At 42.8% G+C, this 27252-nt stretch overlaps 1 protein-coding gene across 1 annotated transcript in view; it reads left to right on the top strand.

Moving 5' to 3' along the window:
• The first annotated feature begins 278 nt into the window (after positions 1–278).
• The window catches only part of Otol1 (otolin 1), a 142587-nt gene continuing 115613 nt past the window's right edge, over positions 279–27252 (top strand). Inside the window, exons 1-2 of the mRNA XM_006232488.5 lie at positions 279–877; positions 6937–7155. The gene's annotated coding sequence lies outside the window, so the exon portion shown is untranslated. The remainder of the gene's footprint in view (positions 878–6936; positions 7156–27252) is intronic.

A 27252-nucleotide genomic window follows, 5' to 3' on the forward strand; every position in this document is an offset into this window, starting at 1 on the left:
CCAGCAGTAACGGAGTCACTCATATCAGGTGTCACTTTATCAAATGCTGTTTGAAAATGGGCCACTTCTTCAGAACAAAGGAGGCTCATAGTCCTTAGTCCAAAGGGACCCAAACTGAGCCTGCATGTTAAGAAAGTCCTTGATTTTTTTGACAGTCTAAGATAATTAATTAACTTTGCAACAGACCACTCACTCAGTGTCTGATTTCTGTGCTCTTCCACTTTTCCCTATAGAGTCCTGCCTTTCGGGTCATTTGCCAGACACCATTTGACCTTTAGGAGGAATGTTTCGTGACTCACAATATTGCACACGAGACGTTTTTGCCTCCAAACTCAGTGTTTTGAATGTCTGTTCTTTGCTCCAGCTTATCATTCTTTCAGACCCCTCCTGCTCCCATAAGCCGGTGTGGGTAAATCGCTCATTCGCTGTGCTGCCTTTCACCCCTATCACTTTATTGATCACCTGTGACCTCCTGAATCCAGTTGAACTTCTTTTCTTGACTGCGAAAATTTTCTTGCTATCTGTTAGTCAGCCTTCCTGGGCTTATCTACACAAGCCTTTGACATAAAACCTACATTCTTGGCAATCTGCTTGTTTTATAATACTTGGCCATGCATGGGGGAAGCAGTGCGAGAGAATGTTAAGTTGGGAGGTTGCCTTCAGCAGTTGATAATTATCCTACGGATGGAGAAGTGAATGTGTCCCACGCCAACGCTTATTCTTCAACACCTTCAGTGTCCTTTGGAGAAGCCCACCTAGTTTGCCAATCCAGATCCTCCTCTGAATCCTGTGGCAGGACGATGGCAGCTTGAAGACTTCCCGTTGGAGCATGGAGTGGGGGTGTGTGAAAGGATGGGCAAGATTCTGAAAGTACAGGGTAAGTAGGAGGGCTGGCGCTGCAGGTTCATATCACCTGTTTAAACTTCCCGGAAAGGTCAGATCATTCTAAGCAATCCAGGTGCTTTGGGTAGGTGATATAGTAGGCTTGTGATTGGCATGCGATGAGAAAGACATGCTGATTATAGTTCAACCCAATGTCAAGGAAAGGGAGGACTCTAGTGGGTGGAACCCACTGAAAACTAGCACAGAAGTCACTAGGGTACAAGCCAGGAGGCATGAGCCAGCCTTATGATTAGCCTTCCCGGAAAGTTAAGTATGAGGCTGTGGTCTGAATGCCCCTCACAGCTCATGTGCTGAAATGAGATCCTCACTGTGGTAGGAATTAGAGACAGGGCTATTGGTGGGGTGATTAAGTCAGAAGGGCTTTGCCTTCATGGAAGGCTTCATTCCCTTAGAAACAGCAAGAGACAAATGTAGGTCAGTTTTACATCTGTCTTCTGCTACGTGAAGACGGTGTTCATGCATTTATTTGTGTCTCTGTTTAAGATAATGTTTCATGGAGCCCATAGTGACCTAGAATATGTTGGGTAGCCGAGGAGGATGATTGTGAACTTCGGATCTTCTCTGGGCTTCCTTCCTGGTGCTGGGATGCTAGGGGTCTCCCGCCACAGCCAGTTTCTGGTTGAAACAAGAGTCTTGTGCGTACTAGGCAAGCATGCCACCAACTGAGCTACAGCTAGCTCTCTTCTTCTTGGCTTTCCCTCCTGTCTACGTGTGTGGACACTTAGATGACACCATCATTGGGGAATAGACCTTCACCAGACACAGTGTCTTTTGGTACTATGAGCTTGCAAATGTCAGCCTCTAGAACTGAGAGAAAATAAGTGTCTTTTAATTGTACATTACTCAAATCTAGATATTTTGTTACAGCAGTACATTCAGACTAAGGTAGATGCTTCATCGGGGTAAAGCTAGGATAGCAGAGATTGCACTGGGCTTCGTCCTTGTTTTAGGGCAAACAGTGACCTGAAAATCCCATTGTGAATTAAATAAAAGCTATCCCAGGGACTGAGAAAGTGTGGCTTTTGACGACTTGTGTTTAGATGATGCTTGAGAGAGGGATACTTCCTCCTCAATTTCACTCTTATTACATGTCAGTACATACATGTTACTATGTACCTATAATGACTAAGGTCCCTGAGATAGGGCAAAACTTGATATCAGCCTTTCCAAGGCCGACTTAACTGACTTAATATGATTTCCTCTAGTTACATCCATTTTCCTGTTGTTACATAACCATTCTTCATTGCTAAAGAAACATCACATTGTGTGTCTACACCTTGTAGTCTTTGAGTCTTTGTCCTTTTTTTTTCTTGTTGTTGTTTTCTTTTTTGCTGTTGGCTCAACTGTTCACAGGAGCTGGGTTATGGGATCAGCGGAAGGAATTCTTCTACACCAGCACTATCACGAAATTTTCTCTGAACACAAGAGAACCTTCTCCTTGCCCCCAGCCACACTCCTTGCATTTCTCTCATTGCTTCTTAAGAACTTTATTTTACTTTTTTGACAGAGGGTCAGCCCTCAGAATGGAATCAAAAGTGAAGCTTCCTGAAGGCTGGTGGTGGGACTCCCAGGCAGAACAATTCTCCCTTCTAAATCTAAGTTTTTCAGTGCAATAGTAAAACCCCTGAGGCTGTGAGAACCTAAGTTTCTCTTGAGAAATGTTCATTTACAGTAAATGGAATGTCAGGAGATATCAAATGTGTGTCATCAAGAATAAAATACTTCCCAGCTTCTAAATTCTTTTCAAAACAAATGTGTACATTTGATACACGCAAGGTCTGAGTGTGCAAATATTGACTCATGGATGGTCCCTGTTCTGATGTAAGGGTTGGGCCTATCAGGACTCTGACTAAGGGTTATGTTTTTTTTTTTTTTATTTCCCAGCTGGTAAGTTTGTCTAGAATGAGATAGTTTCCCACTCATGCACCAAGGGCCCATACCAAATGTGTATAACAGACTTCCTTTCCAAGTTCATTACGGTGTAAGGTCAACCTTTCAAACTCTTTGTTGACCACTCCCACAACCACTGGGAAATTTGATGATAATTTTCAGGTTTTATAAAAAATTTTTTTAGTGTTAATATTTTTCATTTTAAGACTGGTTTAAAAAAAGTCACCCTGCAGTGGTGGTGGTGGCATGCACCTTTAATCCCAGCAATTTGGATACAGAGAAGTGTAGCTCTCTCTGAGTTTGAGGCCAGCCTAGTCTACAGAGTGAAGTTCCACACAGCAAGGGCTGCAGAGAGAAACACTGTCTCCAAAAACAAACAAAATGTCACCCTGAAGGCAAAGAATCCCGAGTGTAGTAATTTTGAAATGCTTTCAGATTTAGTTTAGAGATTGGGAAGGAGGGGAAAAAAAAAGAACGATGAAGTTGAATCCTAAGCTGTGAGGTAGTCTACTTCATAAAATGACAAACTTAAATGTAGCTTATTGTTACATGCTCTAAGGTCAGGTTATCTGCAACATCAGAGATTACCAAGACGTGCTGTGACCCAGCAGCATCTAACATTTCTCCAATCTAGGTGAAGAGTTGGCAAATCATTACTACACCGTAGAGTTCACAGAAGACCATAAAAATCACCCTGAAAAAGTCAGTCCCACCCAGAGGATTGTTGTTTGCTGTTGTCAGTATGTTTATGTGGATGAGTGGATTTGTGTGTGTGTGTGTGTGTGTGTGTGTGTGTGTGTGTGTGTGTGTGTGTGTGTGTATGCTAGAGGAGGGCATCAGGGTTCTCCCTCCCTCTCCACTTCATTCCCTTGAGCAAGGTGTCTTTGCTGAACCTAAAACTTGTGTTTCTCTGGTAGGGCTGAGCCCAAAAGGTCCCAGCAACCCTCTTGTCTACACTTGTCATAGTTGGGGTAACTGGAGTTTGAGAGACTGCCTCTGCTCTTTTCATGGTTGCCAGGACGAATCCTGAGACTCACATGAGAAGAGCTCTCTTCTGCTGGGCTATCTTTATAGTCTCCTCATTCAGACAGGATCATGAAGTTGAGAATTTAACTTGATGGTAGAGTACGTGCCAATCAAGCCCAAGGCCCTGGCTTCAACATGGAGTGGGGTTGGTAGGGTTGGTGGGATGGGTGGGATGGGTGGGTGGAGGGAATGAATCGAAAATGCCCCTGTGTAACATAGGAGAGCTCAATTTTCCTCTGCTCTTGTCTTGGCCTCCCTTGTGCTGGGTTGCAACCGTGCCTCCACTATACCTGGTTCATTGTTAGGTGTTGTTAAATGAGCAAGCTGTTTGTGTTTTTGCTGTTCTGTAGCTTCTTGAGACCCACAGGAAACTGTCCAATCCTCGAAGGGTTCAGTGGCTTTAAGATGTGTCTTCATGTGCTTTCCAATCTCTGCTCTGGAGGGCTGCTATAGAGTTAAGAGTTTTATCTGAGGCCTAGATTTCCCCTCTCCTGTTCCATGGCTCTAACCCCCATGTGGTCTTGAAGTGCTTGTTTAAGAAGTAGCACAAGCCGTGCATTCGAAATGATTGTGGGTTGGATCAAATCTTAGGCTCCTCTACCTGCAAATGAATTTACTCTAGGAACTGGCCCTTGTCCTCCATGGTGCAATGCAGATGGTGTTAGCCCTGTTTCCACAGAAAGATGGAAAGCCAAGGGCGTTTCAAGGCCAGACTCCAGGACTTACAGTCATTCCTCACCGAGTTCTTAGTGGTGGCCGTTATGAGGAGGTGTCTCAGGGACAGAAGTTCCTGGCAGTGATTCTTTGGATCAATTCCAGAGTATTATTTTGGGAGTGAATTGGGCTTCTGGAATTTTTGGAGGTTAAAAAGAAGTGTTCGAAGCTCTGTCTCATCCGTGCAACAGCCTCATGCTGCCCCCTGCTGGAACTTTTAATATTTGTCAAATTCTTTGTTGAATTATGCATTTTATAAATAGGAACAAGTAAGATTTACTACTCTATCCTTTCTCTGGAGAATATGTTATTTTGCTACTTTCATCAGATTACAAATTTTTCTTTAATTTTATTTCTTTATTTATTCACTTCACATCCCAACATCAGCCTCGTTCTCCTCTTAGTCCCATTCTCCCTCCCTTTTTCTTCTGAGAAGGGGACCCCCCTCCCCATCACATTGCCCCACCCCCAGTGCCCTACCCCCACACATCAGTCACTGCAGGACTGGGCACATCCTCTACTCTCACTGAGGTCAGACAAAGTGGCCCAGTTAGAGGAACAGGATCCAGAGGAAAGCAGCAAATACAGGGACAGTCCCCGCTTCGGTTGTTGGGGGACCTGCATGAATACCAAGCTGCACATTTGCTGTATACGTGCAGAGCGGGAGGGGCAACATCCAGCCCATGCTCACTCTTTGGTTGGTGGTTCAGTCTCTTAGAGTCCCCAAGAGTTCAGGTTAGTTGACTCTGTTAGTCTTCCTGTGATGTCTCTAACCTCTTCAGGTACCCCAGTCCGTCCCTGGACTCTTCTGCAAGACTCCTGAGAACTTCTTTTAATGTCTGGCTGTGTGTCTCTGCATCTGTTTCCATCAGCTGTTGAGTGAAGCATCTCAGAGGGCAGCCATGCTAGACTCCTGTCAGCAAGCATAGCGGAGTATATTATTAGTGTTGGGGATTGGTGCTTGCCCATGGAATGGGTTTCAGTGCTCTGTCTTTCTGTCCCTGCACATCTATAGACACGTTTGAGGTTGAGAGTCTTGTGGGTCCATCAGTTTGCCAAGTTTTAAAATGAAAACTTGGTCACGATCAGTTCACAGGCCCCACGTCCATTCTACCCAATCGAGCCTTACGACTGACAAGCTTACACATTTGAAGGACACATATTTTGCCAAGTAAAGTAGGTGCCAGCTATTTTTCAAATTTTTTGTCTCAGTTATCAACAAGTATCTAATATGGTCATCCCAATCTTCTTAGTTACACATGTCAGATTTCCCTATGATATGAGCACAGGGAGAGGAGCTGTGGCCTAAGAGGAGGTGCACTGTCGTCTTAACATTTGATTAAACTTGGAGAAACATCAGAGGCGTTCCTTAATTTCTCTGTGTGTGAGACTTTGCACTTCATTCTGAGACACTCTCTGGCTTATCCTGGCTGACCTGAGACTCACTGTGTAGGGAAGGCTGCTTTGAATCCCTAATTTCATGCTTTCCCTTCCCAACTAATGATATTGCTCCATCATTTAGGCATTGCCCAAGGTGGTTTTGGAGCTGGAAGATGGCTCATTTGTTAACAGTGCTCTTTGCTCTTGCAGAGCACTGGGGTTAGTCCTCAGCACCTACAGTATGTAGTTCACTACCTCTCAGCTGCCTCGCTTGTGCGCACACACACACACACACACACACACACACACAAGACATATACATGCAAAAATAAAAATAAATATAGGTCTTAAAACTAAAAGTAGTTTTGAGCCCAGGGTGGTGGTACAAGCCTGCAATTCAAGCACATGAAAGGTGGGGGAAGAAAGATGAGGAATTGGAGGCCAGCCTCCTTTACATGGGGAGTTTGAGTCAGAGGGGTAAATGATACCTTATCTCACTGCCTTCCCCAAATCCGCTAACCAATTCTACCCAAACCCAAAGGAAGTGCCTCCCTAACCTCCGTCTGCTAAGTGATAGCTGTTAAATCTCAAGTGAGACTTAATTTCCTTTCGCCCCAACTTCCTCTCTAAAACGAGGGAGAATATTGCCATTTGTGAGACTTCCGGGACAATTTCGGTGACGAGAATGCTAGCCAATGTATAAGTGTGTAGTTGACAGCACACCTGGAGCCCAGATCCTCAGCAGCCTGAGGTAAGAAAACTCACAATTGTGAGACTAGTCTGTCGCCATCACTACTGTCACCAGCTAATGAAGGGACAATGAAAAGAACAGCAGAACCAACTTAAGCGAGAGCAACCACAACCTCTTGGTGGCTATAGCTGCGACCCATTGGCTTTTCATGAGGAGGCTCTTCTCATTTGCTCTGAGGCTCCCTAGCTCGCCCATCTCTGATTCTGAGGATGGGGGGAGGGCAAAAGAAAGCACTGAACCATCAAACAGAATTTTCATTGCCTTCCTCCCAGGAATTCCTACAGTATCTGGGGCAGCAGAAACTTCAGAAGTGAAGGGATGTTCCAGCTACCACAAGCTTTCCTGGTAGTGTGAAGCCTCTTGGCTCTGAAACAGATGCAAAGACCACACCATAGAGGTGCTCAAACGCTGAGGAAACACTTGACAGAAACGTGGCAGCTCCTGTGCAGTGAAGGTGTTGGTGGAGAGACTGGCGTCGAGACACCAGGAAGGTATGAAGGTATCCAGATCCAACAGGCTTACCTCTAGCTGTTAACAATTGCATTGTAGAACAGAACTGGCAGTGTGAAAACACTGAACACACTTGAACTAGAAATAGATCCTTATAAAAGTCCTTGCTATAGCCTGACTTTATTAATACGTAAACAGCAAATCATGTGCACAGGAAAAGATCTGAGTATGAGCCTGATAAAACAGAGCTATTCGTAGGCAATGGACTTGCCAATCCCAAGGGGGGATTGTCTTTATTTTTTAAAAGAATCTATAAATGTGACTTTTGTAATAAAATATATTAAGTAATATAGTAATAACCACTTTTTTATTTTTCTTATCAGCTAAAATAGTGAAAAAGGGGGGTGGAGAGATGGCTCAGTGGTTAAGATGCTGCATGGTCCTGACATGGAATTTAGATCCCAGTCGCTCACCCACAAACACTAGTTGGGACTCTTCTCTTGAGTCAGAGAGTGTTGGTGCCATTGTATTGTTAGTTGTTTCATCTGTCTTAGCGAAACAGCTTCTCTGAGATGAGACATATGCTGGTTTGTCTTCTACACAGTAGATAACTTAGCAGAGCCCAGTAAATACTCAGTTGACTCCCTCAAATATAACTGAATAAATAAAGAAGATAAAGGAAAATACTTTAAAACAGAGTCACATGGAGACAGAAATGAAAAAAGAAAAAGAAAATGAAAACCTTTCTTTCCTTTTACAGCATGGAAAATTTTGATTTGAAAAAAATCACATACTAAAGTTTGAGTTTCCCCAGAAACTTTTATATCCAGAAAGGACAAATCAAACAACAACTCTTCCTAGCAAGGATTATGTAGGATGTTTAACCATAAGTGGACGTAATATTTCTGGCATGACAGTACACAGAAGGCACAGACATTCGGTGCTGGAGCTGAAGTCCTTTGAGCTCAGAGGAGCAGACCAAAGCTGAGACTCCAAAATTGGAAGTCTGGACCAAGGCCCAGTGCAGAATATGAGTATTCTGTGTGTACGTCTGTGGCAAGGAAGCATAGGGAAGAGTTTAGCAATCTAGAACTCCACTTGGTTCGGGCCATGTACACATCCTTCTTTTAATGATGCCTTTGGTCTGTGATATTTCCCTGCCTCCTCCTCCTCCTCCTCCTCCTCCTCCTCCTCCTCCTCCTCCTCCTCCTCCTCCTCCTCTTCTTTCTCTCCCTCCCTCTCTTCTCTTCCTGTTCCTGTTCCAGTTCCTCCTCCTCCTCCTCCTCCTCCTCCTCCTCCTCCTCCTCCTCCTCTTCTTCTTTCTCTCCCTCCCTCTCTTCTCTTCCTGTTCCTGTTCCAGTTCCTCCTCCTCCTCCTCCTCCTCTTTCTCTCCCTCCCTCTCTTCTCTTCCTGTTCCTGTTCCTGTTCCAGTTCCTCCTCCTCCTCCTCCTCCTCCTCCTCCTCCTCCTCCTCCTCCTCTTCTTTTGCTGCAGCAGCAGCAGTGTCTATCTAGCAACCTGTTAGGAGCCTAGGACCACCCACCTACCTTTGAGCTTCAGGCATGCCCCATTTTGAAAAATAGAATGCATTTCTCTTTCCTTTAACTGTGAAACTCAGAGATTCTGTTCAATCATACTCCAGTTGTGACCAGGTATGTGTGTGTGTGTGTGTGTGTGTGTGTGTGTGTGTGTGTGTGTGTGTATCTGGCCTGAACTAGTTTTGTGTGCATATGCAGTAATGCCAACCCTGTCCTGTAGGGTGAACTTTCTGGGAAGATCTCCTCCTTGCCATTTCCCATCTATGTATAATGAGTGTGTATATGATTACGACCAGGAGGGAAGGGTGGGCACAGTGAGAAGGGCTTATGTAATCCAACTCTGTCAATCAAAACAGAGAGCCACCCACACCAAGATCCTTAGGCATCAAATTCTCCCTTCTCTTGAAGCTCACAGAAGGAAAACCGAGCAGTATTCGAGGTCCCTGAGTATCCCGACTCGTGACCTGCTGCCCCTGACAGCATGTGTTTTCTACACCCTTGCTTCACTGTGTTCGTTTGCTTTCTTCTGGTTGTATGGTTCGTATCGCTGCTTCCGTTTGCATAATGTTTCCAGGCTGCTGTTGCAAACAGGGTGCACCCTTATATCTCTTCTGTGAGTTAGAGGAGATCAAGTGCTTGGAAACATCTGGCCCAGACCCAGCCACCCAGTGGCAAGGCCCCACATGGCAGCCGCATTCTTTCTCTGACAGAAACAAGGAACTTGATACCTAAAATATGTGTGCCCTGACTGCCTTTTGAGTTTTGGAGGAAGAAAGTGAAACCCTTCCTTCCTCCCTCCCTCCCTCCCCCACTCCTTTCTTCCTTCTTCCTTCCTTTCTTTTTATTAATTTAACTTGTACCTGAAGTCTAAGAATAGGTACAAAGGATTGTATGGCTTTTGGAAGCTAGACTATTCTGAGATCCTGCTGGCTCTGCGGCAAATGGAGAGGGTAGTTCTTGGATGGCAGGCCCTCCTGGAAGAAGGCCAGGCTGCAGTTGGCTCAGTAATTTTTCAGCTAGGGTGTTGGCATGAGGCGTCCACTGATGTTTTCTCTATCAGTGTTTCTAAAAGGCCAAGGTTGGATGTGGGTCAACCTGGCACAGAACTGGCGTTAGAAGCCATGTGGCACAGGGCTGCTTGTACAAAGAGGATATATTTTTATCTAGTAGCCTGTCCCCTGAAGGAACCCCAGCATGTCTTCTATTTTCAGCAGTACTTTATTGGAGTGATTTTGCCTTTGAGGGAAAATTCAGGAGTAGTGGGAGACATTTTGACTGCCACAATTAGGAGAGGAGTGGCATTGGGTGGGTAGGGGACAGGGTGGCTGTCAAACATCCGTGAGCACCCAGGATGGTCCCTCTCCACAGAGAATTAGCTGGTCCAAAATGGCAATAGTGCCAAGATTGTGAAGCACCAATTCGTGTCTGAGGACAAGTAAACTCAGCATGCCAACTGGCACTGTCCAGACCCCGGCACCACGAGAGAGGCCACGAAAGGCACTGTCAGCCCCAACATGGGCTGCATGGGGTCAGAATCTATAGTTGGATGAGGTCAGTAGGTAATTTTCTCTGTGTATTTGTTTGCTCCAGTTTGAGGAGTAAGCTTGGAACTTAGGACAGCTACAAAGAACAAGGCAGGGTGGCCCTAGGTTGACTTATCAAGTAGAATGCCCTGGCAGGTGCACTGCCATTTTGGTCTCCACTTCCTTGCTGTCCTTTCCTTTCCTTTCTCCCTGTCACTTCCATTTCTTCCCGTCACTTCTGTTCTCCTTTGCCTTCTTTTTCTTCCTTCATCTTCTGCTTACTCTTCTTCATAAGAACTGGGTCCTTTATCTTCCCGTCATCCGTGCACAGCTTTCCCTAGATCTTTAGAGTCTATCCTTGATACTGAGGTGGGAGGGGAGATAACCAGTGCTTTGTAAGTTAAAGGACATCGTTCTGAAGGGACTTTGTAAAACTGGATGACACAATTAAATTTAACCCGTTCAGGAATCAAATGGGAAAGCAATAAAGATCTTCCAATACTAATTTAATCAGAAGCCAGTACACCATCAGTCTTTCTGAACCTTTGCCCAGTGTAGCTTTAGGTTTGAATAGGCAATCTAAAACTCTATTGACTTATCAGCAAAATTTCTGCAGAACATAGTTATACTAATAGAACTGATTAAAAAGGAAATCAAATCTGCACCTCATGCCAATGTACTATTAAAACCCTGGAGACCTGGGGATGTTTTACTTAGAAATGTTCTCATTTTAAGGCATTTGCTTAAGAAAACTTTAGCTAAAACTTTAAATTGTTAAAAGAAATTTCAGTGTGATGGACTTCCTAGGGAAGCATTGTTTATTCACAAAAAGCTACAGGGGTTTACAGAGATTCCTCATACCCATTACATTAGAAAATCTATCTTGAAATAAAATGGTGAAAAGTTTACAGTTCCTAAAAAGCTATGATTTTTCTCAGTAACATTTTACATCCTGGGTAACAATCACAACATTCATTTTCATAAACTTTTGGCTTAGATAAATCTTATAATCTAGAACATTTCACTTCCATCTATCTGCTGTCCCGGGGATTTCTTCATAGCTATATTTTTTAACACATTTTGTCATTTATGTTAATTCTTTGCTTTTCCCCTTGAAAAATTGGACTTGTACCAAAGCAGAGATTTATTGAATATGGACCTGGGTTATCTGTGAAAAACAATGAGATCATTATGTATTACTGAAAAGAACTCACTGGAAACAAAACTCTAATAGGCATTTTATCAGTGTGACTGAATCAAACTTACCCATCTTTGAACCGACCTTTAAAATAATGCACGTGGTAATTGTTCTGCAGATTTCTTCACCTGGCGTCTCCCTGGGCCTTGGAAAGGCTGTAGCACCAACCTCCGGGTTTTCCCCGAGAACCCACCAATGCACAAAAGCAGAAATGCTTCCTGGAATGTCAAGTAAAGGAAGGGTCACTCCAGCTCTCAGAGCCCACCCACTTCCCAAGGACCTTTGTGCCAAGACTTACATCAGTATTTGGCTGGATTCCTAAAGAAATTAAAAAGAAATAGAGTCACACCAAAGCTTTATTCAATTTGCCAATCGCATTTCAAGGTCCGTTTCTAAGCTAGACGAAACTGGTTTTACATAATAGATTAGCGGACAAGTCTGGCTGTTAAGTGGAGGGTGCCTTCACCATGCGACAGAGACATATTGAATATATGCAAGGATTCATGCTCACCAACACATAAAGGAATTCTCCTTCGTTAATAATGCTTTTGGAAATACAGATGTAAAGGCACCACATTCTGGAAGACACTGAAGAATTTTATTTTTCTAGGGGATCCTTATTCCTCTTTATTTTCCCTCATGCCTGATCCTAGAGTCAGAGTTTTCAGGGAGGGAAGGCAATTCTTACCAGGGTGAAGAAATCACCTGCGTCCACATGACTTGGCTTATCAGCAATGCTCTGTCAGGGTGTCTTAAATGAAGGAATATGAAGTCAGAGGCCACCCTGTTGGGGAAAGAAGGTAACAGAGGTGAAGTGTACCAGTGAGACAGTGTCTTCAAGATTCTCTTTAGATTGAAATACTGAAGTGGAGAGTGAATGGGACTGGTGAAAGATAGTGGCCTCATCCAGAGACTGCCCCACCTGGGGATTCATCCCCTCTGCAGGCACCAACCCTGACGCTATTGCTGATGCCAGGAACTGCTTGCAGACAGTAGGGCTGTCCTCTGAGGGGCTCTTCCAGCACCTGACTAAGACAGATGCAGACACTCACAGCCAACAGTTGGACAGAGTCTAGGACCCCAAGGGAAGAGTTAGGGTAAGGACAGAAGGAGTTGAAGGGGATTGCAACTTCATAGGAAGAACAATGGTATCAACTAACTGGACCCTTCAGAGCTCCCAGGGATTAAACTACCAACCAAAGAGTACATATGGAGGGATCATGGGTCCCACTACAAATGTAGCCATATCTGGCATCAATGGGGGGGAGTTGCTTGTTCCTATGGAGGCTTGTTGCAGTGAAGGGGGATGATAGAGGGTGAGGCATGAGTGGGTGGGTGGGTGGGGAAGCACCCTCTTAAAGGCAAAGGGGAGGGGGGAATGGGATGGGGGTTTACGAAGCAGAGACTGGGAAGGGGGACAACATTTGAAATGTAAATAAATAAAATAATCAATAAAAATTATGATGTCCTTAGCCCTGGCGCCCTAACCCCTAGCTGGTTTATCTTTCAGTGCAGAATGTTGACTACAGTGTCTCAGTCAATCAGGCTGCTAAGTATTTCAACTTAGTGAATGAGAATTACCACAGTCAACAGCGACTATAAAACACATTTTCCAATAAGATACATAATAAAGGACTGTGGGTATAATATAGGTCTCTTAATTTTTTTCTTTCTTTCATATCAAGCTATTATCCTCTTGTCTAATTAAGAAAGACGTACCAAAACAAAATTAATAATATACTTGTGAAATTAGCAACGATGCCTTAAAATATTAATATGTAATGCCAGTGAACACGTGTTGATGAAGGCCTTGATGGGAGTTTAATTTTTTCTTACTTTTCTTTCAAAAGTTACATATATATATTTTGTTGTACAGCCTGCTGTTTTTAAATATACACACAAACATATATACATATATGCACACACTCATACACATAAACATATATATTCATGCACACGCTCATACACACATAAATATATATATACATGTATACACTCACCCATACACACATAAGTATATATACATTTGTACACACACTCGTGCACATACAAACATATATACATATATATACACTCTTAGACACACATATATGCATGTATACACACACCCATACACTCACAAACTTATATACACACACTCGTGCACACACAAACATATATCCATGTGTGTACACATGCATACACTCATATTGTGAAATGAATGCATTGGGTTACTTAATATAGGCATTATCCTGCATGTTTTATTTGTGGTCAGAATATTTAAGATCTGTTTTCTTGGCGATTGTCAAGTATTTAGTGTACCACCAGCAACTATAGTTGGTGTCCTTATTTTTCATTGCAGTGTCCCCTGGCTCCTGTCTTTGGCCCATGTACTTGGCCAAGCACTAGCGTGGCCAATACCCACCTTCTACAGTTCACCTGCCAATGGAACAAAATGTTTGGAATCAAGGGTTAGTCTGATTGCAGGAGTTCAGTGCAACAATTAAAAATTGTTCTGTAAACACCACTCTACAAATAGTGATGATCTGAGTAAGGTGATAGCGTAATGAATGCTAATAAGGCACAGTTTCATTTGAAGTATAAATACATCACTGCAGGTCTGGTTTTTATTTTCCTTTTTTTCAAAACAATTAAACGTAGGATTTTAATGTTTTAATGTACTAATATGTGCTGCACGCCTAATTTTTAAATTGTATTCATTTCAAGCACATTTTAGAGAGATTCAAATGAAAATAAATTAGGGCGAAAAACAAGAGAATACTGAGCGAATGCTGCTCTCTAGTGGATAAATGTAGGTATGACATACTGAACTTTTTTTTTTTTTAAAGACTGTAGTAGCCTGGGAACACAGGAACTGAGGAAGTGGCTGCTTCCATTTTGCCTTCTGATCTTGTAATGATGTGTTGATGTTTATTAAATACCAAAATCATGAGTATCAACAGATGGGACTTTATGAGAATTAAAGTTTCTTCACAGCAAAGGAACCGTTAGCAGAGCACACAGACAGCCCGGGGTAGGGGGCGGGGGAGGGAGGAGATAATTTTTACCAGCTGCAACAGACCAGGAGCAAATGTCTAGAACTTACAACGAATTGCAGAAATCAAAAGCTAAGGAAATAAATCTGCTAATCAACAAATGGGCTATTGAAATGCATAGAAAAATTTAAATATGAGACACCAATAACTACTTTACAAGTGCTCCATATCCCTAGCCACTAGGGAAATGCAAATTAAATCTACTAAGACACTACCTCACCCCAGTCAGAAGGGCTGTAGTCAGAAGTCTGGCAACAGATTCTGTAGAGGACACGGGGAAGGAGGAACCCTTACTGCTGGTGGGAGTGCAAATTAACACTGCCATTGTGGAAATGAGTTTGTAGGCTCCTCAAAATCCTAATCATAGCTGGGTGCTGGGTGTAGTGACTCAGCCCTTTCATCCCCCCACAGAAGGATCTTGGGGGTTTAAAGCAGGCCTGGTCGGATAGTGAAAACTATTCTCAACAATAAAAGAACTTCTGGGGGAATCACCACCCCTGACCTCAAGCAGTATTACAGAGGAATCGTGACAAAATCTGTGTGGTATTGGTACAGAAACAGGCAAGTATATCAATGGAATAGAACTGAAGACCCAGAAATGAACCCACACGCCTTTGGTTACTTGATCTTTGACAAAGGAGCTAAAACTATGCAGTGGAAAAAGACAGCATTTTCAACAAATGGTGCTGGTTTAACTGGCAGTCAGCATGTAGAAGAATGCAAATTGGTCCATCATTATCTCCCTGTACAAAGCTCAAGTCCAAGTGGATCAAGGACCTCCACATCAAACCAGATACACTCAAACTAATAGAAGAAAAAATGGGGAAAAGTCTTGAACACATGGGCACTGGGAAAAATTTCCTGAACACAATACCAATGGCTTATGCTCTAAGATCAAGAATTGACAAATGGGATATCAAAAAATTGCAAAGTTTTTGTAAGGTAAAGGACACTGTCAGTAGGACAAAACGACAACCAACAGAGTGGGAAAAGATTTTTACCAATCCTATATTCGATACTGGGCTAATATCCAATTTATACAAAGAACTCAAGAAGTTAGACTCCAGAGAATCAAATAACCCTATTAAAATGGGGTACAGAGCTAAACAAAGAATTCTCAGCTGAGGAATATTGAATAGCTGAGATATACCTAAAGATATGTTCAACATCCTTAGTCATCAGGGAAATGCAAATCAAAACAACCCTGAGATTCCACTTCACACCAGAGTGGCTAAGATCAAAAAATCAGGTGACAGCATGTGCTGGCAAGGATGTGGAGAAAGAGGAACACTCCTCCATTGTTGGTGGGATTGCAGACTGTACAACCATTCTGGAAATCAGTCTGGAGGTTCCTCAGAAAATTGGACATTGCACTACCTGAGGATCCAGCTATACCTCTCTTGGGCATATACCCAAAAGATGCCCCAACATATAACAAAGACACGTGTTCCACTATGTTCATAGCAGCCTTATTTATAATAGCCAGAAGCTGGAAAGAACCCAGATGCCCTTCAACAGAGGAATGGATACAGAAAATGTGGTACATCTACACAATGGAATATTACTCAGCTATCAAAAACAACGACTTCATGAAATTCATAGACAAATGGATGGAACTGGAAAATATCATCCTGAGTGAGGTAACCCAATCACAGAAAAGCCAAAGTTACATTGTGAGATCTTGTTCAAAGAAACAAATAAACGAATTAAAAATTGAACTTCCACATGACCCAGATGCCTTGCTCCTGGACACACACCCAGAGAACTCCATGCCCTATCATAGAGATATTTGCAGTAACCTAATTATTACTCCTGTATTCACTATAGCAAGAAGCAGAACCAACCTAGATGTTCATCAACAGACGAGTGGATAGATAATGAAAACCTGGTATGTAGGTAGAATGGAATACTATTCAGCTCTGAAGAAAAATGAAAACAACAAAGTCTGCAGAAAAATGGATAGAATTAGGACATATAATATTAATCAATCTCACACCATCTCAGAAAGGAAAAAAACACATGCTGTCCCTCATCTGTGGCTATTCCTCTATTATATTTACATGTGTATATGCAAACAGACAGCACATGGGGGATAGTTTGCTGCATGGAAAGGAAAATAAGAAATGTAAATATTAGGTGAGAAGAAAGGGAAGAATGTGGATGATGGAAATGTGGATCCTAAAAGAAGATATAAAGCCAAGTGTTCTAGTTTACCTGTTACGGACTTTTTCCTTGGGGTGGGTAAATGGGTAAAAAGGAAATTACGGTGAGAGCTTAAAATCCAATGCAAAGATCCAGGGCTTCAGAATGGATATTCTAGTGCTACAGATGTTCGCTGAGATGGGTAGACTTTGGGTCTGGCTAATTTCAATGTGTGATGATTTTTATTTGCAAGTTCATTACAATAAAATTATAATTTATTATTGTCTTAGGACTTTACTGTGGTGAACAGACACCATGACCAAGGAAACTCGGATAAGGACAACATTTAATTGGGGCTGGCTTACAGGTTCAGTCCATTATCATCAAGGCAGGAGCATGGCAGCATCTAGGCAAGGCACAGCACATGAGGAGCTGAGAATTCTGTATCTTCATCCAAAGGAAGCCAGGAACAGACTGTTTCAAAGCCAACCCCCACAGTCACACACTTCCTCCAACAAGCCCACATCTCCTAAAAGTGCCACTCCCTGGGCCAAGCATATTCAAACCACCACAATTATTATAAAATCTTTAAAAATATTAGGAATTATGAAAACTCTTTGAATAAGCAAAGTACAAAAATAAGGCATATCAAATCCAGAAAAAAGCATTCAAATTCATTAGCAATAAAAATTTGAGTTAACAGCTATCAAAAACAATGACTTTATGAAATTCGTGGGCAAATGGTTGGAACTGGAAAATATCATCCTGAGTGAGCTAACCCAATCACAGAAAGACATACATGGTATGCACTCATTGATAAGTGGCTATTAGCCCAAATGCTTGAATTACCCTAGATGCCTAGAACAAATGAAACTCAAGACGGATGATCAAAATGTGAATGCTTCACTCCTTCTTTAAAAGGGGAACAAGAATACCCTTGGCAGGGAAGAGAGAGGCAAAGATTAAAACAGAGACTGAAGGAACACCCATTCAGAGCCTGCCCCACATGTGGCCCATACATATACAGCCACCCAATTAGACAAGATGGATGAAGCAACGAAGTGCAGGCCGACAGGAGCCGGATGTAGATCTCTCCTGAGAGACACAGCCAGAATACAGCAAATACAGAGGTGAATGCCAGCAGCAAACCACTGAACTGAGAGTAGGACCCCTGTTGAAGGAATCAGAGAAAGAACTGGAAGAGCTTGAAGGGGCTCGAGACCTCATATGTACAACAATGCCAAGGAACCAGAGCTTCCAGGGACTAAGCCACTACCTAAAGACTATACATGGACTGACCCTGGACTCTGACCTCATAGGTAGCAATGAATATCCTAGTAAGAGCACTAGTGGAAGGGGAAGCCCTGGGTCCTGCTAAGACTGAACCCCCAGTGAACTAGACTGTTGGGGGGAGGGCGGCAATGGGGGGAGGGTTGGGAGGGGAACACCCATAGGGAAGGGGAGGGGGGAGGGGGATGTTTGCCCGGAAACCGGGAAAGGGAATAACACTCGAAATGTATATAAGAAATACTCAAGTTAATAATAATAAAAAAATTTGAGTTAAGAAAAAAGGCTACACTTCAAAAACATTTTCACATTAAAATATTTTATTGTGGTTATACAATGTTATCAAAATATGTCTTGATTCACAAAGGACTGAACTTTTCCGACTCACAGCAAAGTTAACGATACTCTTGAGCTCACTCAAGGGACTGGGCTGGAGAGCCTGCTCAGTGCTTAAGAGCCTGAACTGATTGCTCATGTAGAGGACCTGAGTTCATTCCCAGAATGCACATCAGGCAGCTCAGGATGACCTGAAATTCCAGCCCCAGGGAATGTGCCTGTGTGGACACCTGCACTCATGTGCTCATAGCCACACACACACACACACACACACACACACACACACACACGATGATGATGGTGATGAAGATAAGACTGTGTACTTAATGTGCTGTCCTACTGTGCACTCAGTCTATTTCACTGTAACCTGCCTTTAGGAGAACATTGTAACCGTCCTTACTTGCCTTGGATTTCTCATGTAATCAGCATTTACAATCTAAGCTAAATGCATAGCTTTGTTTTTTCCTTTTTTCTTTTTTTTTTAAAGACTTGTTTACTTATCTATGAGTGCTCTGTCTGCATGTATGTGTGCACACCAATAGAGGGCATGAGTTACCATTATACATGGTTTTGGGCCACCATATGGTTTCTGGGAATTGAATTCAGGACCTCTGGAAGAGCAGCCAGTAATCTTAACCACTGAGCCATCCTCCAGCCCCCATAGCTTTATCTTTAAGTCATGCACTCATTCATGTTCTGACCCAGAGCAATGTGTGTGTGTATGTGTGGTGAGAGCAGCTAAGAAGTTAGTAGCAACCTTATAAAATAAGCAGCTGCCATAAAATAAGCTGCAAAGAACACGTGGACATAGCGTGATAACACATTATGTTCGCTACTCTGTTTCAGTTGGGTCGGTTAAGTGATTTCTTCCCATGTAAACTCCGTTAAAGATGCCTTGTGATCTCTCACCCCTTTCCCGTGGCATGTAATAAATACAGAGCAAAGTCCTTTGTTATAGGCATCAACAGGGACAAACACAGACTGACACAGATTCCAGAGATGGTCAGATATCAGACAGACATCAGACAGACATCAGACAGACACATCTACACATAGGCCAGTTACCACAAGCTACAGACAGATGGGAGGCAGGCAGAATTGAAATTTGAGTTTGACTCTTGGTCAAATTAACTTATGAGAAGTCTGTTTCCACTCTGTAATGTGGCGCTGGCACATTAATGTGCCTCTTAGTTTATCTTTAATGAGTTAATTTGGTGTTAGTACTGCTGCTGCTGCTGCTGCTGCTGCTGCTGCTGTGTGTGTGTGTGTGTGTGTGTGTGTGTGTGTGTGTGTGTGTGTGCGCACATGCTCACCATGGTGTACATGCTGGAGGACAACTGTGTGGGTTGGCTCTCTCTTTTCACCCTGAACTCAGGTTGTCAGGCTTACACAAAGAAGGTTTACCTGCTGAGTTGTCTTGCTGGTCTTAAAATTGTCATTTTTATAGCTAGCAATCAACTAAAAGTCTCAGAACGAGGTAAATGTGTGAGCAGAGGATTTTGATATTGTCGGTAAGGTCAAACTGGCATTGAATTCTCAACTAGGATTCGTTTTGCAGAAGTGTTCCTAAGTTACATGACCATTTTAAGATCTCTCTCTCTCTCTCTCTCTCTCTCTCTCTCTCTCTCTCTCTCTCTCTCTCTCTCCTTCTGTCCCTCTATCACTCCCTCCCAGTCTTCCTCTCTCTTTTCCTTCCTCCCTCTTACCTCTCTCTCTTAGTGAGAAGAGGCATACAATCTCTCAGCTTCCCAAAAGGATCTACATTCCCAAATATTAAGTACAAAGGTTTAAATTATTTTCAGACAGTAATGTGCCAAAACACATCCCTGAAGTCAAAGGTTTATGTGTTTCAAAATTATTTTGCATGCTTAACAATGAGAAATTATGCAAATGTTCAATAATAGAGGATTTGAAATAAATCACATCCCAGCCCTAGGCTAGTCTCTAGCTGTTAACAATTGCACTATAGCACTGGCTGTGTGAAAACACCAAACACACGGGAAACAGAAATGACTCCTCATAAAAGTCCTTGCTATAGCCTGACTCTATTAATACCCGAATGATAAATCAGGAAAAGATCTGAGTATGTGACTGATAAAACAAAATGTTAGCGCTATTCATAGGCAACGGACTGGGGTGCCGGTCTGGTCTTTATTTTTTAAAAGAATCCATAAATGCGCCTTTGTAATAAAAATATAGTAAGTGTTCTAGAAAAAGAAGTATCTTCTTTTTTTTTTTTCTGTAAAAATATCAGACCCAGGAGCTTATCTAATTAACCACTGCACAGCCCTCTGAGCTGAACAGGTACACTCGTGTGGACACATGAGGCACATAGGGACAAGAACAGTACCCACGCGATGACCTACCACCTGCTTCCATTTGCAGGCAGCGTCTCTAAACTTCGTAAAGATGCCTTAGCAATCGGTAACTTTCCAAGCGAATATAAAAATCTGCGCTGTTCAGCACTTTACAAGCCGCTGCAAGGTATTGCTAATGTAAAACGGCAGAGTAGAGTCGAATAGAAGAACAGAGTGAAACAGCTTTTAAAAGAGCATTAATAAAAGGCTAACAGATCACTTTCAAGCATGCAGATAAACTTCTGCGCGCCTTTGTGTTTTTCTGTGGCAACCAGTCATTGAAGTTCAGATTTCCACACAAGTTTAATCTAATTTTTCTTTTTTCCTTTCCTTTTCTTTCTGTGATTATTTGTGTGTGTAGGGGGGTGAGGGAAGTTTTTTCTTTCTTTCTTTTTCTTTTTACTTGTAGTTTGTATTTTCCAATGTAGGAACTGCGAAGGGAGGCTTCGGAGGAAGCACGAATTCGTGACCCTTATCATGTTTTAAACTACAAGTAACTAAACAAAGCTACTCAGGGACAATGGGACCCTTGAAAATGTCGTATCATTTTACATCTTTTCCACTGTCTTGGGCTGTAGGCAGCTCCCCTTCTCCCCCCCGCCCAGCAGGGCGGAAGCCATATGATCCCAGGGCAGGAGGGGGAGAACTCCGCAGGACGGAACACTGCACTATGTAGCTAATTTCTAAAGGCAGATACAATGAAAAGCCCGTTGAGGGGATAAGAGAGCACTCCTGAATGGCGGGATCATGAGAGAGGGAAGGAGCAAAGCCAGCTCTGAGCCTTAGTGTGAGTTCCCATGCCTCAGTGGGTCTACACGCCTACAAGGAGGGGAACTGGGTGTTTGGAGACACAGAGAGAAGTGGGAAGGACTTTCTCTTCATGTTTGTGAATCTTGTCTTCCCAGTTAAAAGAAAGATCGGGTCTAGATCATTTCTTCCAATATCAGAAAAGAAAATCACAATTAAATAAAAACTACAGCCTTAAATTTTGTCATAATGAAAACCATTGCAAGCCTTAGGGCTTGGCTGCCATGTTGAAGCTGAAGCTTAGTGCTATCGATATTATTTTTTAAATAATGTTTGCCAGTGTAGAAGAACTGTGCAGAATAATGGCTTTATCGAGACATTCTCGTACACGTGTGTCATGTGCTTTCTTCTTAATCACCTTGCATTTGGTATCATCTGCCTTCCTTTCCCACCCATCCCCTCTACCTAAACAGCTCCCCTCTGCTTTTAAGTCTTCTTCATTTTTTTAAGAGTTGATTTCTTATAAGTAAGAGCTCGTGCAGTATTTGTCTTTCTGAGTCTGGCTTATTCTGCTTGAAATGATTCTCTCAGGTTCCAGCTGTTTTCCCGTGATGGCTTTCCTCTTCGTGGCTGAGTAAAACTCCACTGTGTGCACACCACCCATATCTCTTCCCCTTCTCTAGCTGAGGACGCCTTGGCTGACTCTATCACCTGGCTACTGTGAAGAGTGCTGCAATCACATGCATATGCGCGTGTGCCTGTAGTGTGCTGACTTGGATCCTTGAGGTACAATCCTAGATGCGGTGCAGCCGGATCCCACGAGAACTCTGCTTTCAGGTCTCGATGAAGCTCTGTACTGATTTGCACAGCGGCTGCACTAACGCAAATGTCAACCAGCTGCATTTAAGAGTTCATCCTCCCATGAATCCTTGCTAGCTAACAAGAAATTCTTGGTCGATTTCTTGACTGGGGTGAGATGGGATATCAATGTAGTTTTGATTTGTACTTCTTGGGTGGCTAAGAAATGTTGAACACACATGTGTAATAGTGAATGAATGTTGTGCACTATTAAGCACAATATTATGAACCATATTGTGGAGTAGCCAAGCACTTTTGATTGGGTTTAAAGCCTACTCCACCAGATGGAACCCATACCTGCCACTGTCAATGAAGTCAAGTCTATATATGCCATGACCCCTTGGGGAAAGCCTACTACAATTATTCTGCTAAAGGAACATTTTAATGAAATGGCTCCTAGTGACATACCACTACGCCATAGATCAGTCCTCCCTCAACCCTCATCAGTGAAGCTTCCTTTTGCAGTAGATGGTAATTAACACAGAAATTCACAACTGGTCAATGTACAAAGAATAAGAGACTTTACAATGCTCATCTGCAAATGGGGTGTCTCTCTCTCATAGCTCCCCTCAAGGCTTGCGAAGAGAAGCAGAAAGACTGTAAGAGCCAGGTGGTAGATGACAAAGGGACAGTGCCAAACTGAGGGGACAGGACCGATGCACACATGAACTCGTGTAAACCGTGACAACATGTTGAAGACTTGAACAAGATCAAGCCAAGCAAAATCCCAGCATGGAGGAAAGGGCCAGGGACAAAGCCTCACTTCTAACCTGAGGAGCTGTTGGCAGTTAATAGGAAAGGAAAAGTCAGTTTTCTTAAATGGAGTGACACTGTATGTACCAACCACACTTCAGAGCAAGCCCCATGCTCAGAAATAGTCAAGACAGTCTAAACTCCATGATTTTATTTTATTTTATTTTGATCTTTTATTGTTGAATATTTTTTAATTTACATTTCAAATGTTATCCCCTTTCCTGGTTTCCTGTTCATAAACCTCCTATTCCATCCCCCTCCCCCTTCTTCTATGAGGGTGTTCCCCCACCCATTCACCCACCCCTTTCCACCTCCACATCCTGACATTCCCTTACACTGGGGGAGTCCAGCCTTGGCAGGACCAAGGGCTTCTCCTCCCATTGTTGCCCAACAAGGCCATCCTCTGCCACATATGAAGCTGGAGTCATGAGTCTGTCCATGTGTACCCTTTGGGTAGTGTTTTAGTCTGTGAGAGCTATGGTTGGTTGGTATTGCTGTTCTTATGGGGTTGCAACCACTTCAGCTCCTACAATCCTTTCTCTAACTCCTCCAATGTGGACCCCATTCTCAGTTCAATGGTTTGCTGCTAGCATTTGCCTCTGTATTTTTCTTGCTCTGGCAGAGCCTCTCAGGAGATAGCTATATCAGGCTCCTGCCAGCATGCACTTCTTGGCATCAACAATAGTGACTGGGTTTGGTGACTGTATTTATATGGGTTGGATCCCCAGGTGAGGTAGTCTCTGATGGCCTTTCCTTCAGTCTCTGCTGCAAACTTTGTCTCAGTATTTTCCCCATGCATATTTTTGTTCCCCCTTTAAACAAGGACTGAAGCATCTGCACTTCGGTTGTCCTTCTTCTTGAGCTTCATGTGGTCTGTGAATTGTATCTTGGGTAATTAGAGCTTTTGGGCTAATATGCACTTATCAGTGAGTGCATACCATGTGAATTCTTTTGTGGTTGGGTTACCTCACTCAGGATGATATTTTCTAGTTCCATCCATTTGTCCATAAATTTTATGAAGTCATTGTTTTTAATAGCCGAGTACTACTCCATTGTGTAGATGTACCACATTTTCTGTATCCATTCCTCTATTGAAGGGCATCTGGGTTCTTTCCAGCTTCTGACTATTATAAATAAGGCTGCTATGAACATAGTGGAACATGTGTCTTTGTTATATGTTGGGGCATCTTTTGGGTATATGCCCAAGAGAGGTGTAGCTGGGTCCTCAGGTAGTGCAATGTCCAATTTTCTGAGGAACCTCCAGACTGATTTCCAGAGTGGTTGTACCAGTCTGCAATCCTACCAACAATGGAGGAGTGTTCCTCTTTCTCCACATTCTTGCCAGCATCTGCTGTCACCTGAGTTTTTGATCTTAGCCATTCTGACTGGTGTGAGGTGGAATCTTAGTTGTTTTGCTTGCCAATTCCCTGATGACAAAGGATGTTGAACATTTCTTTATGTACATCTCAGCCATTCGGCATTCCTCAGTTGAGAATTCTTTGTTTAGCTCTGTATCCCATTTTTTAATAGGGTTATTTGATTCTCTGGAGTCTAACATCTTGAGTTCTTTGTATATATTAGATATTAGCCCTCTATCAGATGTAGGATTGGTAAAGATCTTTTCCCAATACGATGGTTGCCATTTTGTCCTAATGACAGTGTCCTTTGCCTTACAGAAACTTTGTAGCTTTATGAGGTCCCATTTGTCGATTCTTGATCTTAGAGCATAAGCCATTGGTGTTCTACTCAGGAAAATTTCCCCAGTGTCCATGTGTTTGAGGCTCTTCCTCACATTCTCTTTATTATTTTCAGTGTATCTGGTTTGATGTGGAGTGGAGGTCCTAGATCTACTTGGACTTGAGCTTTGTACAGGGAGATAATGATGGACCAATTTGCTTTCTTCTACATGCTGACTGCCAGTGGAAACAGCACCATTTGTTGAAAGTGCTATCTTTATTTCATTGGATGGTTTTAGTTCTTTTGTCAAAGATCAAGTGTCCATAGGTGTGGTGTGTGGATTCATTTTTGGGTCTTCAATTCTTTTCCATTGATCTACCTGCCTGTCTCTGTCCCAGCACCATACAGTTTTTATCAAGATTGCTCTTTAGTACTAGTTGATGTCAGGGATGGTGATTCCCTCAGAAGGTCTTTTTATTATTTTTTTTTATTTTTTTATTTTTTTTTATTAACTTGAGTATTTCTTATATACATTTCGAGTGTTATTCCCTTTCCCGGTTTCCGGGAAAACATCCCCGTCCCCCCTCCCCTTCCTTATGGGTGTTCCCCTCCCAACCCTCCCCCCATTGCCGCCCTCCCCCCATGGACTAGTTCACTGGGGGTTCAGTCTTAGCAGGACCCAGGGCTTCCCCTTCCACTGGTGCTCTTACTAGGATATTCATTGCTACCTATGGGGTCAGAGTCCAGGGTCAGTCCATGTATATTCTTTAGGTAGTGGCTTAGTCCCTGGAAGCTCTGGTTGCTTGGCATTGTTGTACCTATGGGGTCTCGAGCCCCTTCAAGCTCTTCCAGTTCTTTCTCTGATTCCTTCAACGGGGGTCCTATTCTCAGTTCAGTGGTTTGCTGCTGGCATTCGCCTCTGTATTTGCTGTATTCTGGCTGTGTCTCTCAGGAGCGATCTACATCCGGCTCCTGTCGGTCTGCACTTCTTTGCTTCATCCATCTTGTCTAATTGGGTGGCTGTATATGTATGGGCCACATGTGGGGCAGGCTCTGAATGGCTGTTCCTTCAGTCTCTGTTTTAATCTTTGCCTCTCCCTTCCCTGCCAAGGGTATTCTTTTTCCTCATTTAAAGAAGGAGTGAAGCATTCACATTTTGATCATCCGTCTTGAGTTTCGTTTGTTCTAGGGATCTAGGGTAATTCAAGCATTTGGGCTAATAGCCACTTATCAATGAGTGCATACCATGTATGTCTTTCTGTGATTGGGTTAGCTCACTCAGGATGATATTTTCCAGTTCCAACCATTTGCCCACGAATTTCATAAACTCGTTGTTTTTGATAGCTGAGTAATATTCCATTGTGTAGATGTACCACATTTTCTGTATCCATTCCTCTGTTGAAGGGCATCTGGGTTCTTTCCATTTTCTGGCTATTATAAATAAGGCTGCGATGAACATAGTGGAGCACGTGTCTCTTTTATATGTTGAGGCATCTTTTGGGTATATGCCCAAGAGAGGTATAGCTGGATCCTCAGGCAGTTCAATGTCCAATTTTCTGAGGAACCTCCAGACTGATTTCCAGAATGGTTTTACCAGTCTGCAATCCCACCAACAATGGAGGAGTGTTCCTCTTTCTCCACATCCTCGCCAGCATCTGCTGTCACCTGAGTTTTTGATCTTAGCCAATTGCACTGGTGTGAGGTGAAATCTCAGGGTTGTTTTGATTTGCATTTCCCTTATGACTAAAGATGTTGAACATTTCTTTAGGTGTTTCTCAGCCATTCGGCATTCCTCAGCTGTGAATTCTTTGTTTAGCTCTGAACCCCATTTTTTAATAGGGTTATTTGTTTCCCTGCGGTCTAACTTCTTGAGTTCTTTGTATATTTTGGATATAAGGCCTCTATCTGTTGTAGGATTGGTAAAGATCTTTTCCCAATCTGTTGGTTGCCGTTTTGTCCTAACCACAGTGTCCTTTGCCTTACAGAAGCTTTGCAGTTTTATGAGATCCCATTTGTCGATTCTTGATCTTAGAGCATAAGCCATTGGTGTTTTGTTCAGGAAATTTTTTCCAGTGCCCATGTGTTCCAGATGTTTCCCTAGTTTTTCTTCTATTAGTTTGAGTGTGTCTGGTTTGATGTGGAGGTCCTTGATCCACTTGGACTTAAGCTTTGTACAGGGTGCTAAGCATGGATCGATCTGCATTCTTCTACATGTTGCCCTCCAGTTGAACCAGCACCATTTGCTGAAAATGCTATCTTTTTTCCATTGGATGGTTTTGGCTCCTTTGTCAAAAATCAAGTGACCATAGGTGTGTGGGTTCATTTCTGGGTCTTCAATTCTATTCCATTGGTCTATCTGTCTGTCTCTGTACCAATACCATGCAGTTTTTATCACTATTGCTCTGTAATACTGCTTGAGTTCAGGGATAGTGATTCCCCCTGAAGTCCTTTTATTGTTGAGGATAGCTTTAGCTATCCTGGGTTTTTTGTTATTCCAGATGAATTTGCAAATTGTTCTGTCTAACTCTTTGAAGAATTGGATTGGTATTTTGATGGGGATTGCATTGAATCTGTAGATTGCTTTTGGTAAAATGGCCATTTTTACTATATTAATCCTGCCAATCCATGAGCATGGGAGATCTTTCCATCTTCTGAGGTCTTCTTCAATTTCTTTCCTCAGTGTCTTGT

This window comes from Rattus norvegicus, chromosome 2 (genome assembly GCF_036323735.1).
Source record: "Rattus norvegicus strain BN/NHsdMcwi chromosome 2, GRCr8, whole genome shotgun sequence".
NCBI classification, from domain to species: Eukaryota; Metazoa; Chordata; class Mammalia; order Rodentia; family Muridae; genus Rattus; species Rattus norvegicus.